The sequence below is a fragment of the Tiliqua scincoides genome, chromosome 6, assembly GCF_035046505.1.
Source record: "Tiliqua scincoides isolate rTilSci1 chromosome 6, rTilSci1.hap2, whole genome shotgun sequence".
In the NCBI taxonomy this organism is placed as follows: Eukaryota; Metazoa; Chordata; class Lepidosauria; order Squamata; family Scincidae; genus Tiliqua; species Tiliqua scincoides.
In genome coordinates, this window is record NC_089826.1 from 21926669 (window position 1) to 21944108 (window position 17440).

Genomic DNA, 17440 nt, shown 5'->3' on the forward strand with positions numbered 1-17440 from the left:
GTTTCATCATTATTATTAGTTATTTCATGTGCAAGAATGAAGCCTTGATCAGTCCTATTTGATGTTTATCCAAATACTAGCTCAGTACAGTAGTTTCTAATGCTGTAGTATACTACATTTTGAAGTGTGTTTTTAGAAGTGGAGATAGTTTCCATATATGTTTATTATAAGAACACTGTTGCTTTGAAAGGTGCATCCATCTTCATGCAGTGGGCAATTTAAAGTCAATTAGAAGAACTTTAATCATGACCAGAATAACACAAATAGATGAATCTGTTAACATTTTGTAGGAGGTGTTTTCCCCTATGTGCTACTTCTAAAATTTGAATGGCTAGTGTTACAAGATAAACAGTTTACTCTTTGAATACATGGGGAAGAGAAGAAAGAAAAGGTATTGACACATGAGTTTTTTTTCCTTCGAAAAAGGTGCACTTGAAACTAGCACTGTCTTCTTTCAGCAGCTTCCAGATGTGGATGCTACCCTAGATGACCCAGGAATGACACTATATCATGACACAGCATCATTTCAAGGGACATGTAGGGGGAGGGGAAATGGCAGCTGCAGGAAGCATGTCAATAAGTTTCACTCTTCCACTCCTAAAAATTACTTCTTTTGCAAAAATGCAGAAGAGTTTTTCTCCCTCTTTTGTCTCCTGCCCCACAGCATCTTTCAAAACCCGATTCCAGCCCTCCTTAAAACCATTTATTAAGCTCAATTCATCTTGAATCCAAAGCAGGGGTTACTCTAAAAGAAATTTACAAATATAAATGTGTGGGCCCAATTGTGCTCTCTTTTCTTTGGAATACAACATTTTACATAAACTAACAGAAGAATAATATGGCAAACATGTAAAAAAAAAACAAAGTATATACATATTTTACTCCAGATTTGGTATATTTTTCTTATGTTTAGGTTGCCCCATTTTGTTGTATGTTCTTTTCTTGACTTAGGACCCAATCCTATCCAACTTTCCAGCACTGGTGCAGCTGTGCCAATGGGGTGTGCACTGCATCCTGCAGTGTCATGGAAGCCTCTCAAGGTAAAGGAACATTTACCTCAAGGTAAAGGAACATTTATCTCATAACTGCACAAGTCATGGAAGCCTCTCAAGGTAAAGGAACATTTGTTCCCTTACCTCAGGGCTGAATTATGGCTGCATTGGCACTGGAAAGTTGGATAGGATTGGACCCTTAGTTTCAAAAATACAGGTTGAGCCTGTTTATCTGTGGACTTTCCATCCGTGAATCTGGCTCAACACTGGTCGCCCCAGACATGCGTTGATCTTGGCCCAACTGAAGCCCTCCAAAGGTGACAGGTTCTGTGCTTCGGTCATCTCCAGAGGACTTGCTGCAGCCTACAGAAAACCAGTGGGAAACCGCAATCCCAGGCTTTAAACTATATAGGAGGGACAGATAGCAGTGTGCTGACAGTGGGGTGGCCATCTATGTTAAAGAAGGGGTAGAATCCAGCAAAGTAGAAGCTGAAGGCGGGTCTGACTCCACCATAGAATTGCTTAAATTACCAGGCTCGAGGAATGATGTAATACTGGGGTGTGCTACCATCCTCCGGACCAGAAACCTGAAGGGGACCTTGAAATTAAGAAACAGATCAGGGTGGTCTTGAGGAAAGATAGGGTTGTAATCAAGGCAGACTTGAGATATTCTCACATTGACTGGGTCAATTCATGCTCTGGTCATGTAGGAGAAACTGGATTTCTTGAGATGCTAAATAACTGTGCTTTAGAGCAATTAGTCATGGAGCTCACCAGAGGACAGGTGACTCTGGATTTAGTATTGTGTGGTACTCAGAACCTGGTTAGGGATGTAAACATTACTGGGCCGTTGGAGAACAGTGACTGTGTTGCGATTAGATTTGCCATGCATGTCAGGGAAAGAGTGCCAAACAAATCTGACACAAAAACCCTTGACTTCCAAATGGCAGACATTCCTCAAATGAAGAGACTAGTTAGGAAGAAAGAGAAGAGGGTCCAATCTCTCCAGAGTGTGTGGAAGCTGTTTAAAATGATGATAGAGACACAGCAGAAGTGTGTACTGCAAAGAAGTTCAACTAAGTCTAGGAGGATGCCAGCATGGCTAATGAACCAAGTTACAGAGGCTGTACAAGGCAAGGAAGCTTCCTTCTGTAAATGGAAATCATGTCCAAATGAGGAGAATAAAAAGGAACATAAACTGTGGCAAAAGAAATGTAAGAAGGTGACACAGGAGGCCAAGAAAGACTTTGAGGAATGCACAGCTAGCAGTATAAATAGAGACTGTACAGTTCTTAAGTAACAATTACTGGTAGGTTATTTTTCAGGATCTGGCCTTGAGTAAAACCAGACAAAACTGTAGTCAGACACCCCCTAAGTTTATCCCCCGACTTACATAAGGGATATTGACAATTCCATGATTTTTGGCTCAAAACCTGCCCTTGACTTATCTGTGAGATCTAATTGACAAATTAAAAATCAATAAGTCACTGGGGCCAGATGGCATCTACCCAAGAGTTATTAAGGAACTAAAGACTAAAGTAGCTGATCTTTTGACTAAAATATGCAGCTTGTCCCTTAAAACAGCCATGGTACCAGACGATTGGAGGATAGTGAATGAAACACTGATCTTTAAAAAGGGAAGAAAAGGGGACCTGCGAAACTAAAGGCCAGTCAGTCTAACATCTGTTCTGGGTAAGTTGGTGGAATATCTCATCAAAGATAGAATCTTAAAACACATAGATGAACGAGCCTTGCTGAGGGAGAATCAGCATGGCTTCTGTAAGGGTAACTCTTGGCTCACAAACCTTTTAGAATTCTTTGAAAAGGTCAACAGGCATATGGATGCAGGAGAACCTGTTGATATTATATATCTGGACTTTCAGAAGGCATTTGACACGGTCCTTCTTCAAAGGCTGCTGAGGAAACTCCACAGTCAGGGAATTAGAGGGCAGGTCCTTTCATGGATTAGGAACTGGTGGAGGACCAGGAAGCAGAGAGTGGATGTCAATGGGCACTTTCACAATGGAGAGACGTGAAAAGCAGAGTACCCCAAGGATTTGTCCTGGGACCGGTGCTTTTCAACCTGTTCATAAATGACCTGGAGACAAGGCTAAGCAGCAAGGTGGCCAGGTTTGTGGACGACACCAAACTTTTTTGAGTGGTGAAGACCAGAAGAGATTGTGAAGAGCCCCAGAAGGAACTCTCCAAATTGGGAGAATAGGCAGCAAAATGGCTGATGCGTTTCAATGTAAGTAAATGTAAAGTTATGCACATTGGGGCAAAGAATCAAAACTTTACATATAGGCTAATGGGTTCTGAGCTGTCTGTGACAGATCAGGAGAGAGATCTTGTGATACTGGTGGACAGCTCAGTGAAAGTATCAACCCAATGTGCAGCTGTGGTGAAGAAGGCTAATTCCATGCTTGGGATAATTTCAAAAAGTTTTGAGAATAAAACAGCTAATATTATAATGCCATTGTACAAATCGCTCTAGAAAAGAGACGCCTGAGGGGGGACATGACTGAGACATACAAAATTATGCACGGGAACGATAAAGTGGATAGAGAGATGCTCTTTACACTCTCACATAACACCAAAACCAGGGGACATCCACTAAAATTAAGTTTTGAGAGAGTTAGGACAGACAAAAGAAAATATTACTTTATCCAGCGTGTAATTAGTCTGTGGAACTTCCTGTCACAGGAAGTGATGATGGCATCTTGCCTAGGGGGATTATCAAATGATCAGAGGGGATTAGACAAATTTCTGGAGGAAACATTCATCATGGGTTACAAGCCATGGTAGGTATGTGGAAGCTGCTGATTTTAGAAGTAGGCTACCTCAGAATGCCAGATGCAGGGGAAGGCACTACGATGCAGATCGTATCTTGATGTCTTGTGTGCTACTTGAAGCACTTGATGAGCCATTGTGAGATACAGGAAGCTGGACTAGATGAGCCTTTGGTCTGCTCCAGTTGGGCTCTTCTTTTGTTCAACTGTCAGCCCATATCAGTCAGTACCCTGTCTGTTGCACCACCCATGAGTATAAATTCGATGCTGTGAGCTATGCAGATCCCCTTGGACTTGGTGTCACTTGTTTACTGAGGATGAACATTGTCATGCAGTTTGGTTGCCAAAAGGACCTAAGAATATAAGATGCATTCTTGTGCCTACATTTAGACTGCAAATAAGAGAAGGAAACATGAAAACTTGTGCTGTAGAATTTAGGTTCCAGAAAGAAAGAGAACTAGCTTAGGCTCTGCTACTGCAGTGAATTGGATACAAGCTGCATGCTTCTTCTGCAGCCATAATACTGGTCAGCCTGTATTGCACCTAATGTGTTCGGAAGATACTTTACTTCCAGGATTGTTGAAAGCTGAGAACTTGGACTGGGCCATGTACCTCAACCAGTGTTCAGAGAGAAGTGGAGAAAAGTGAGTAGACATGAAATATCCTAAGTTCATTTGTTAACTTTCCCCACTGTGAGAAGAGTGGGGGGGGGGGAGGAAATGAGGTCAATGCTTTACTTCTGATCACCGTCCTCCCCTACAATACAAACCCAGTGGCAAAATATCATCCAAGGAGGTATTTTTTTCTCCAGTGTTTTCTCCCCCAATGAGAGAGGCTCTACAAAGGCAGTCAGGAATTTTTAGCCAGTCAGGAAAAGGAGAACATGAAATGCTATTATCACTAACATTTGATTCCTGTTATAGTACACCAACCCTGCAAGAAAGATTGTTTGTCCACATTCAGTGACTGAAAATATTGCCTAGAGTACACACTCTGTGTCAGTGGGGCCTAATCCTATCCAACTTTCTAGTGTCAATGCAGCTGCAATGCAGTCCAGAGGTAAGGGAACAAACATTCTCTTAACTTGAGGGCGTCTCCATGACTGCCCACCACCACCGCAGGATGAAACGTTTGCCCTGTTGGCATCACTGCATTGTGCTGGAAAGTTGGATAGGATTGTGCCCTCTCTCTGTGTTGTGCTGTTCATGATTGCCAAATGGTCCGGAGCACAAATGGAAACTAGTCAACAGTTCTAGAAAATTGGGCCTTAAAGGAGAAATAGTGGAAGATACCAAGATGGGGGGTGGCGGCAATTGACTAAGGGCGCAATCCTAGCCAACTTTCCAGCACTAAGGTAAGGGCAATGCAACTCTGAGGTAAGAGAACAAACATTGCCTTACCTTGAGGAGGCCTCTGTGACTGCCCTCCAACTGCAGGATGCAGCTTATGCCCCAGTGGCAAGCTATGCCAGTGCTGGAAAGTTGGTTAGGATTGCACCCTAAAAGATACAGGAAAAACATGCAGATGAATCATGTTTTAAAAAACTAGAAAACAGAGTAAGAAAAAAGATGAATGTCACTGATGGCAGCATTTGGGCTTCTTAGAGGTAGGAGGAACAGGAATTGAAGACACTACTAAAGAAGGGGATTAACAAAGCAGCAGGGAGCAGATCAGCAGGAAGGGATGTTAGAAATAATTATTGGAGAATATTATGATGTTCAGTGTTATCTAAGAGATGTGGGCTACTAGATGTGCTGTTAACCTCAGGCAGGAGGTCTGGTCTAGAGGGTAGAGCCTCCATTTGCCTGAAGATAACATCCTCAGGTCTCCAGTTCGAGGCCACCAGCACCGTGCGACCTTGAAGCAGCTGACAAGCTGAGCAGAGCTATTCCATCTGCTCTGAGCATGGGAGGATGGAGGCCAGAATGTGAAACCAGATCAGAGTGAAACATCTGGAATGTTGTGGTTCTTGAAAGATAGAACCTTCTTTCAATTGTAAAAATCCCTACAAGGATTTAATCAGCCTGCCTATGTAAACCGCCTTGAATAAAGTCGTGAATAAAGACCAAGAAAGGCGGTATATAAATACCTGTATTATTATTATTATTATTTTATTAACCTATTAAGATGTTTCATTCAGTTTGTAAGCCTGCTTTATGTCACATCTAAATGAGTGAATACAGAGGACTCAAAGCGTATGGAGTGCCTCTGGTGACCAGTTCAATAGTTTGTACTATATGAACACATGTTCTTCTTTCTTCCCCTCCCCCACCATAACATTTAGTGAACTTTTGTTGCAATTAACTGGACCTTTACAGATTCAAAATAATATATTTTCATGCTTTTGAAAGTAATGCATTTACATTTAAAAGAGGAATGTTTATTTATGCAGTTAATAATTGGTCTCTGTGGTGATCAGGGGTGGATCCAAGGGGGGTCCATGGGTGTATGGCCCTCCAAACCGTCACCAATGAGGAAGATCATCCACCAGGATGGGAAGCAGCCCAAGCACAACCCCCAGGTCTACCTGGCAGGTAGATCTGGGCTCCTAATCCAGGCAGGAGCCCAGACTACCTGCCCAGAAAATCTTGGCCATGGAGGTCAGTTCAATTGGGAGCTCAGATCTACTGGCAGGTAGATCTGGGCTCCCACCCAGAATAAGAGCCCAAGTCTACCCGCCTGGCAAATCTTGGACATGGAGGTGAATTCAACTGGGAACCAAGTCTATCCACGCTCCAGAGTTAAGTCAGCATGGGAGCCTAGGTCTACCTGGCAGCTCAGGTCTACCCACCTGGGCTCTGGAGTTAAGGTAGTGCTCAACCACCCCTCCAAACAAACACTGGATCCACCCTGGTGGTGATCCCACAATTGTTGTTGTTTTTTCTTTAAGCAACTGTTTCGTTGAACTGAAGGTTGTTGTACTTGTGGTGTTAACAAATACAGTTTTAGATGTATTGATTTATTTTATTACAACTGCCATCAGCTGAAGCACAAGTTCTTTCAGGACTTCAACCAGCCACAACACCCAACACACATGGAACTAGATTGTCTCTCTTACTGGCTCTATCAAACGTGCTCAAAACAAAAACACACGCAAAGGCTAGTACTGCACACTGCAGCAGCATTTCATTATTGTTTACAGAAGTACTCCAGAGGAAGTGATTGCTAGGAGATGTGTTTGGTAATACAAGTGACACCTGGCAACAGCTGACAGGCCTAAACTGTTATCTGGAAGTATTATTATTATTATTATTAACAGTATTTATATACCACTTTTCAACAAAAGTTCACAAAGCGGTTTACAGAGAAAATCAAACAAACAGCTAATGGCTCCCTGTCCCAAAAGGGCTCACAGTCTACAAAGATGCAACACCAGCAGACAGCCACTAGAAAAAACACTGCTGGGGTGAGGAGGGCCAGTTACTCTCCCCCTGCTAAGTAAAAGAGGAGCACCCACTTTAAAAAGTGCCTCTTACCCAATTAGCGAGGGTTAGCCAATTAGCTAATTAAAGCTAATTAATTAAAGGCCAATTAGCAAGTATCTGCAGGTACAAGGCCTCAAGAGTAGTTTTCGGTTTTAAGAAAGACCAGTCAAATACACTATTCTCTTATTAACTGTTGATGATTACAAAGACATAATGTTAATGCTTCTATTCATTCCAAGAGCCTCTACGAAACTGCTGGGTGTTTCACCCTAAAATGGGGTTACTATCTGGTTGGCCCATAGAAGCTTCATTCAGATTCACCACCCAAACTTATATCAAGAAAACATTCTTCTTTTGAAATAAAATTGAAATAATCAATTTTAGGCACACTGAATCTTTTGTGCGCCCAAGGCCATATCTGTGGTATGGGCAGACAATTATCAATCTGTGAAATAACATCTTGTGACTAACTTCTGGCAGCCTATGAAGGGCATCTCTGTGGAAAAACTGACAAAAGGGTCATTTTTCATTAACCTTTGGTATGTCTCCCTTTAATATCTGAAAACATAAGTAGTAACTCGGTATGGCTTCAGCCATCTAAGCTATACTAAATATAATTGGGCTTCCAGGTACTTTGGAAGATTAGGAGCCAAGCTGAATTGGCAGTAGATGGCAATTTGCCAGAACAAAGTCAGACATACTGTTTTTCAAAGCTTTGAAAATATTTTAAAAGGAAAGTGAGGTGGGGAAGGGAGTACAGAAGCCTCTGTGGAACCGTTTTAAAATCCAGTTCCAAGCTTAGCTGGCAAAGACCAGAACTTGTAAGTAGAAGTGTAGTCTGCCAATTTTCTACTCTTTTTTTCATTCAAATGCAGGGATTCCCACTACCACCACCTTTAATGCAAATGCTCTCAAAGGGTACAGTCAAATAAGGAGGAAATGTGCTTTGAATGGAAACCAGAGTAAGTATTGGCACTATTGAACAAATTTCTGAAGGAAAAATCCATTACGGGTTACAAGCCATGATGCGTATGTGCAACCTCCTGATTTTAGAAATGGGCTATGTCAGATACAAGGGAGGGCACCAGGATGCAGGTCTCTTGTTATCTAGTGTGCTCCATGGGGTATTTGGTGGGCCGCTGTGAGATACAGGAAGCTGGACTAGATGGGCCTATGGCCTAATCCATTGGGGCTGTTTTTATGTTCTTATGACAGTTTAGTTGTTAACAGTTCAGTCTCTAAGTATCTACAGGATAAAGTCTCTGAAGAGTGGAAGTAAACTGAAGACTGTAACTCCAATTTAGTGTTGAATTCCAGCCCATTCCCTCTTTAGTGTGAAGTTCCTATACAGCTACTGCTGGAGTTAGTTTTAAGATGGTACTTTTGAAAAGTTTTCCTGTCTACTACAATTATGCGTGGTATGCAAGAGTATTTCCATAAACAGTATAGCCACCTTTTCCCTCTAACATGTATCCAAACTGTGCTCTGAGCTAAGCAGGGGAAAGAAGCCCGTGGCCCCATTTGGATGGTATCATCCCTGGCCTACTTCAGATGTAACAGCAAGCTGTGTTTTATAATTAGGAGAATGAGCCAGCATGAGTCTTGAGCTTGCTTACACCTGGTTTGATCCTGGTTTGATTTCATTTACTACACTCTGAATAAACCACAGTTCCCTGCATTTTACATGTGGTTCAATTGTGAGCACAATCCTAACTTGCACTGGAAACAAGCAGGCTAGCGTGCCTGATCTGTATCCAGCGCAAGTTTCAGGCACTCAGAGCCGGGGGCAAGGGAAAACTTCCCCTTACTCGGGAGAGCCACTGCAGTCCCAATAGGGCTACTTGGATCCGTGCCACCTTCGGAGGTGGCGCCAATCCAAGCAGCCCAGGACTGATCCAAACCATGGTTATAATAATCTAAACTGGACCCATTTGTTACCTGGGCCCTGTTTTTGGTAGCATGCTTCCAGAACGTTTTTTCTTTTATACTGTGAACTCTATGCAATAATAGCAACAAGCAAGTTGGAAGAATTTTTACATTACTGTTGCGTCTCCCAACAACCTGACCAAGTGCTTGCTGCTGACATCCAAGACTTGTCAATTGTCAGAAAAACTGATGCTGTGCCTTGACAGTTTTAGTACCTTATCAGTGTGCCATGAGACAAAAAAAGGTTGAAAATCACTGTTCTAAGACCTCCCAGAAGGCTTTCTGAGGCCCATGGAGGCTTTCACTGGCCTCAGAAGAGCCTCCAAAGGTGACAAAGGCGGCTTCAAGTGGGGCCAAATCTGGCTAAACGAAGGTCTGGGGGACCCACATTGAACCCAGTTGGCATCCTTCAGTCTTGGAAGACTAGGGTATTGCACTCTGAATGGTATTTCTGGAACAGAGTGTCCTCTCCAGTGCGCGAAGCCTGGGTAAAGTAGGTATGGAGGATAGGCTGTTACCCATGCAGCAAATCCCCCCTCTCCACGTCACTGAAACGGTCCAATGGAAAGGCAGAAGCCAATATGGTTGGTTCCAGCGGCATCGCAGGAGTTGCCAGAACGTGACTGTGTTCAGCCATGAACTGCCTCAGGGAGTCCGGCTCCGGATTTTGCCTTGAGATTGACCCCTGAAGCCTTTTCCACAACTGGATGTAGCCACAAGGCAGTGGAGGTTTGGGATCAGAGTTTTCCTTCTCTCTCTTCCTTCCCAGGCTGACGAGTCCCATCTACCCGGTGGCTGTTTAGTCACCTCTTGCGACAAGTACAGCCAAACCAAGGGCCTATTCTTATCCCCAGCCCCTAGGGGATTGAACCACATCTGTGGATACAAAATTCACAGATAAGTAGGCTCAACCTGTAGTAGGTATCAACTTAAATGCGTTAGAGTATTTTAATGCTGGGCACATGCAACAGCACCAAATTAGAGTTGCTTTTTTCCAAAGTTGACTGTAAAGAAAAACAAAAATGAGGAAGGCTTTTATATAACTTGCCATATATAGTGATCTAGCTTTAATCTGGCTTTCATCCAAACCCCTTGACTTCCTGAATCAAATCAGGTTGTTGTCCTAGCCATTCTGGATACTTAGTAATCCAAGAGTATTAAGTTTCATATATATGCATCTGCTTTCATTTGCATGTTGGTTGATACTTCTGAGTCAATTATGAATACGAAAGAAGAAAAATAAGAAGCTTTTAAATAGAAAATCTTATGAAAAATGCATGCACCATGTTGAGAATGCAGCAGTAATGAATGAGAAAATGGGAAAGAGTAAGGAATTTTATGGACCATGTAGAGAACTAGATATTGTACTAAAAATTAAAGAAGGAAGATGGAGATAGCTTGGTCATGGATCAAGAATATCTGCTGAAACAAAATTGTGACAGACTTTAAAAGTTCACCTGTAGGTTAGAAAGTGTCCTGGACAATGCATGAATAATTCAGGAAGTGATTTACAAGTGGTTGGCACATTTTTTTGTTTTGGAAAGAAATTTTTTTTAAAAAAAAATTGTTGCTACAGCTGCAGTAGAGGACCTGTGTGGCCTGTAATACTTACATTCTGGTAGGATCTTGACAGTCCTTCTGTATGAACTGCATTCTCCTCTTGCACTTTAGAACTGCAGAACCCTGCAAACCTCTTCATACTAGCTTCCCCAACTCCATGTCAAGGAAACTGTTGACCTGAGGAAGTTTACTCTTTTACACAAGGCACACACACACACCCTCCTCCGTGCTATAGATGTTCTGCAGTTAGGTGCAGCTATGAAGAAGTGCATAAGGAATGTCTGTCCAGAAGCCAGCAGTGAGGACCAGGGAGGTTGTCCAGTTTTCAGTGAAAACCAGAAGTGACATTTTAAGGCCCTCCAGTGGCCTTAGAAATGGAGATGCCTCAAGGCGTCCCCCTGGCCGCCACAGTGACCAAGACTGCCACTGCTTCAATGGATAAAGGGCTAGCCATGACTTTCATCTAGTTCAACATTCTGCCTTGGCTGGTCTGCTCCAGGGCATGAAGGCAATAGCAGGTGCAGACTTTGTTTGAAAGGGGGCTTGGCAATGTGCTAAAATGATCTCGAGTGCTAATTTCTTAAAAGATTAAAGGATCAAAACTTGGAGACCTTCCTCTTCAAAGGTACAGGTACAGATTAGCCATTAAGATAAAGAGAGGGGCTTATTTTTGGCAAGTCATAGCAATTGACAAGCCCCTCAAATAATGTGTGACCCGAAAAAAGAAATGGGAAGTTTTTGTTTCCTGGAATCAGCATGTTTATAAAACTGTACATGTGATTCTGTCAGCTTGACCTTACAAAGGCTGGTTTCTTAAAGGACCTTTAACATTTTTTGTTTGTTTTTCTTCATACCCTCTGATGCTTTGCCTCTTGACTAAATTTTCAGGTGATCCTCTATCTTCCTCTGTACCCATGCACTGCTCAAATATCCTAAAACCATAATAAAAAGAGTCTTCTTAGCAGGCATGACTTGGTTCTTTGTTTAAATATTTTAATCAGTATTGCCAAGACGGTGGTACTATGAACAGAATACATTTCTAGTCACATAAAATAGTGATGGTTTAAAGAACCCTGCATTTGAAGACCCCCTATTTATGCCAAAGTCCTCACCTAATCTGTGGTGAAGACTTTGAATGATGGTTTTATGAACACTGAAGGAATGAGGTTTAGGGTTATTTTTAAAATGCTTGACATTCTGCACAATGTGGTACACTGGAGGGTAAGAGACAGCTGTGCACCTCTGAGCAGCAGCAACATATGCCTCACTTGGTATTTATGTTTTGTGCCCCATATGAGAAAAGTAATATATCAACAATTCCATGTACCAGCAATTGATGTGGGCGGAATTACTTAAAATGCATATTGGACGAATGAGATCCTCATACATTAGCACACTAATGCACTGTTCTAAGTCATGCATTATGACATCTTCAAAGAGGCCAGTCATAATTATGATGGATTAGACTGCAGAGTTGATATTAGATGTAATAATTGTTTTGCAGATGCTACTGATGTGCCTTGAATTTTTAATAAATCATGGCTGGTGGGAAAAAGAGTATTGTTTGATAAGTGTCTTTGGCTCAATTATAGTTACTGAACATGGTGAAAATCTAAACAAACAAACCCTAAACTTGGGCAAAGAGAGTTTGCTTTGCAAGAGGCGCAATTTATTCTATACATAAGAGCAAGTGAGGCCCTGATACATTGGCAATACATAAGTATCTTGTATTATTGTTAGGATACACCAAATGTCTACTTGCTTTGATTTTCAAGACAAATACATGCCAAGATATCTCCCCGCCACCACATCCCTTAATGGTTATCTCGTGAGCCTTTTCACTGTTCATGTTCTTTTGGCACCATTTCACCCTGGTTAGAGCTGTTTATCTTTTTCCTAGAATGACATCAGCCAATGAGAAATCATGCAGTAACAGTGATTATATCACATATTTGGCTATGCATTCATGAAACTGAAGGCATAAAGCATGAGGCATTGCTTCCTCGATAGGTTATGTGATTGTTCCCAGTCAATTCAGTTGGTTACTGATTGCCTTCCGTCTCTGTGCGCAAATACTTTTGGCTTCTGTTGATGCTGCAGGGGGCAGCTTTTCCAAAGTGTTCACAAAGCATTGCTATTCTCAGTTCAGAACCATTACTCAAAAACAAATACTGGGGAGGACCATTGTTTGGATTTTTTTCTGCAGAAATTCTTCATGTTTTAGAGATTGCATAATATCAAGCTTAAAGGGATGGGAACTGAGTTTGGATTTTAGAAAATGAATGAAATCCTCAGCAATCCATACATCTGCACAAGGGGCATAGACAACAGTTTAAAGCAGGGGTGCTCAAACTTTCAACTTTAGGGATGCTGGACCTTTAACAAGTGTATAGAAGAGAGAATTTCAGCAGGTGCAACTTGTCATCCCACAAATGACAAGCTACACCTGCTGAAATTATCTCTCCAACACAATTTTAAAGGTCCAGGGTCCCTAAAGTTGAAAGTTTGAGCACCCCTGGTTTAAAGGAATGAGCTGTGACACAGATTGTGTTGACAGCTGTGATGCATAGCAATCTCGCCTGCACTTCAGATTTCAACTGACATTGAATAACTCTTTAGAGGAGGCGTAGTAGCTTTATTTTATTTTCTTACTGTATATGTTTGTATCCTGCTTTCCACCATGGTGGAACTCAAGGTGTCAAATATTTCCAGATGATTTTTCCTTCTAGCACTGACCAAACCAGATCTGCTTAGCTTCAGTAGCACAGTACCATGTCTGAAATCTTTGGCAGCATTCTGCCTCACCTCAAGTAACTTTTCCTTAAGATGAGAGGTGCAAAGCACTGTGTCAATCCCAAAGGGATTTATTACTATCTTCCAGTGCATCCAGTGAATTACCATTCATATATTTATTACAAATACATACCCCATGTTCATTCAGCCATGCCATTCAAGTGACTTACAAATTCAAAGAACAAGTTCATATTTTTATATATCTTATATCAGTGGTTCCCAAATTAGTGAGTCGCGACCCACTAGAACCACCAGGAGCAGACCATTCCCTCTTAAGAGGAGTGGCCCAGTACTGATGGTGGTGACAGCACAGCAGTGATCACACCACCGCTGCAACCAAGGGGTTTAGTAACATACCTGGGGGCAGCTCCTGCCATTCTGAGGGTGGGGGGGGGCGCAGTCTCCTCTGTGAGCCACCCCATTGCTCCAAACAGCTCGTATCTCTGATCATGACCCACTTCCACAGAGGAGATTGCTGTGCCCCCACGCCCTCAGGATGGCCAAAGTTGTCCCTGAGGTGAGATTAGGGACCAGTCCATATTTGGACAAATCAGCAAGGTCCAAAGAAGATTGAGGCATTGATTATTTACAGGACCCAACCAGCCATTCTCACTCCCTAATTATCAACAAGGCGTCATCAGGAGTTGAGCACACATGTGATGGGCTGCATCTCACCAAGCGTGCTGTCAACATTCTCAGGCTACAGTGTCCGAAACTTATCCAGCAATTTGCAACAAGATGATGCCCAAGGAATATCTGGGATTTCTACTGGTTAACTTGGAGTTAAAGTCAAAGTAGCTGCAAGTAGTTTTAGTCACAAAATGCTTAGCAAAGAAGGGTTTGAGTAATATTTCCTCCTTGAACGGGTTTACTTGAAAGGAGTCATATCAATGCTTAAAGGACTCAAGTTGGATCACAGGGAACAAGCAGTATCACTGCTGACTAAGTAATGCCAAATCCCACCCCCCACACACAATCTTTTACTGAGATAGCTCATTTTTAATACAGAAACTGCAGGACAGTTTAAACCACAAACTTTCCAGCTCTTATTCACTTTCTCACATATGGTCATGTCAGATAACTGCAACTTTGCATTTCAGTGCTTTTTTACTTGCTTTATGTTATAATGCAGTAAAACTATAGAAGGAAGAACATGCACTCCTGCTATGTTTTTTCCACATCACATAGAAATCAGGGTAGGTTAAGTAATCAGACTCTACTACTACTTTACGCTACAGTATGAGTCACTTTCAAATAGTTCAGTGGTTTTCTGCTTACAGAAGTCCTGTTGGGTAGCCCAGTTCTGTGCTTCCCAGCACCTAGGGCTGCAGCGGCATTGAAATTTTCCCCTCCAGTCCAACTTCATTGGTGAGGATAGGGGGAAATGAGGTTAGCAAGGAGGTTCGCAAAAAGCTTTGCAAGGGAGAGACTGAAGTGTGACTGTATACAGTAAGAGGGGAGGTAGAGAGGAAAGCAAGAAGAGGAACTAGACTGGGAGCCCAATCCTAGGCATGCCTACTCAGAAGCAAGTCCCTTAATAGTCAGTGGGGCTTACTCCCATGAAAGTGAGGCTAGGATTGTAACCTTAACTGTTTTAAGTGCTCTCTCTCTCACACACAAACTTTTCCTTTTATAAAAGTTAACTCTTCCTCTCCCTTCCCAGTACAACTTCATCAGTGATGAATGATTATGGGGAGAGGGGCAAGCAAGCCTCAGCTTTGCAACAGAGAGTTTAAAGTTTGGATTCAATAAGGGGGAGGGGGCAAAAAGAAGAAGGAAAGAGGAGATGAAGTTAACCCTTTCAGTGGCTTGAGAAACAAAGGTACAGCCTACTGCAGGCTGCCTCTCTCTCTCTCTCTCTCTCTTTAAAAAGATCACTCTTCCCCCACCCTGTCCAGCTTCATCTTTGGAGAGATGGGAAGGGGGTTAGCAAGTTGGGCTTTCCATTGTAGTGCTTGAAGTTTATATACAGTACGAAGAGGGAACAAGAAGGAAAGAGGAGATGGACTCAGCTGTTTCAAATGACTGCTTCTCCCTCACTCAGACGCCCCCTCCCACACATAGCTCATTGTCTCCTTCGTCCTGCTCTGTCTTGGGTGCTGCTCCAGAGATGCCTCCCTGGACGCTGGTGCTGAGCAAGGGGGGCCTCTGATGGCTGTGGTGGCAGATTGCCCTGCCCTGCCCTGCCCAGCCCAGCCCAGCCCAGCCCAGCCCAGCCCAGCGCATGGAGCTCCTGCAACTGGGCAACAGCCTGAAGGAGCATGTGGAGCACACCCACACCACACCTGCAGGCAGCTGTGAACACTCAGCAGCAGCCCTGGCCTGCACAGCCTCCTCTCCACAGAAGATCACTCCCTCGCTCTCGCGCGCTCTCCCACCCACAATAGTGTTTGGCTGGCTGACTCACTTGCCTCCCGCCCACCCTCACTGCTTGCCTACCCTGGAGATAAGGTGGGGCAATGATTCAGGCTGCTTTTCTGGGAAGAAATTTTTTACCTTATATGCGAGTATCTACGGTAATTGGTTCCTTACAAACCCTTGTGACAACCCCCTCCTCCTTCACATCACATCTCCTGATTCTACCTTTAGAAGGAGTGCCGAGCAGCATGCCATGTACTAACAGGCAGGCATCCGAGCTCGGCAAGGCAGGAGGGGACAGAAGCAACAGGTGGGAGGGAGGGTCAGCAGCTGGGAGGCTTAGGACCCAGTCCTTTGCAGGCCTACTCAGAAGTCCCATTGCAGTCAATGAGGCTTCCTCTGAGGTGTGGAGGAGGTCTGAAGATGTTTCTCTTTTATCACAAGGAAACACCTTCCCCTGGTTTACCCCTTTGCTCCCACTGTGGATTTATCCAGCCACTAGTTCATATTGCAAAAACCCCCTCCCCCCTCCATTGGGCTCCTTTCCTCCCTCCTCCAGAAACAAAAATCAGGACATCCGTCCTTCATCCAGTGGATCATCTGTTCCTTCCTAGATGGCATGCCTTTGTTTCATTGCTAGCATGTGTATTCTGTATGCCTATTGCCCTTTCTGTCCCCTGCCATTGTCCCCGACCACAATCATAGCAGCAGAGAATGGGGGCCGTTTTAGAAATTGCTGTTTTCTGTAACAGCTTAATGTACGCTGCATAAATTGTAAATATTTTAAAAGTCACTTCACACATAACCGTAGAAGAGGCGCAGTTGGCCCACATCTTACATGCACTTGTGCAAATTTAAGTATATGTGCTTGGCCCCCTTCTCCCCAAAAAAGTAGAGGAAAACAACAATATAAATAGTGCAGATGCTCCCCCCCCCATTCCACTTACTCAGTATATGCCCCGGAGCAAGCCTAATTGGGAGAATGAGCTCCTGTTCCCTTAGTTGTCTCAGTTCCTGTGTGCCTCTCATATTCTGATCTTAGTTCTTAAACAGACAGTATGTATTTTCTGGAGGTTGTTTCAACTATATGCAATTTTGGCTCAACGCTCCAACCTCCTGATGTAACCCTCACATAAAAATGCAAGCCGGTTGTACATGTTAAAGACATGGAAAGTTGAAGATTCCAACAAGTCCTTCAATGCCTCTCCCCCATACTGTTTGATGTTCTCTGTACACTGAGCTGGTTTTTAACCTCAGTTGGTTTGAATTTTTAAATATTGCTTGAATGGTTTAGTTTTTTACATTTAACTGTCTATTGTTGTTTGTTTCATTTTTTTAATATTTCATATCGTTGTACTTTTTTATTAATATTTTATAAGCTACCTAGCAGGCAAGGGGCAGAAAGTCAGGGTAAAAAATCTTCAGGTAAATAAGCAAAAGCCACAATCATCTCACTTCAGTAATGTGGTTAGACACAGATGTAGTGTGTAAACACTTGAGTGATGACTCTTGAATGTGTTTTTTCATGGCATATGCACAGTGTAAGAAGTATCTGAGTCACCAGCTATGGAGTAGAACTAAGGCAAAAGTTGAATCT

General features: G+C 42.9%; 1 protein-coding gene across 1 annotated transcript in view; it reads left to right on the top strand.

Moving 5' to 3' along the window:
* The window catches only part of TET2 (tet methylcytosine dioxygenase 2), a 97527-nt gene that overhangs the window by 50397 nt on the left and 29690 nt on the right, over positions 1-17440 (top strand). The window lies entirely within an intron of this gene.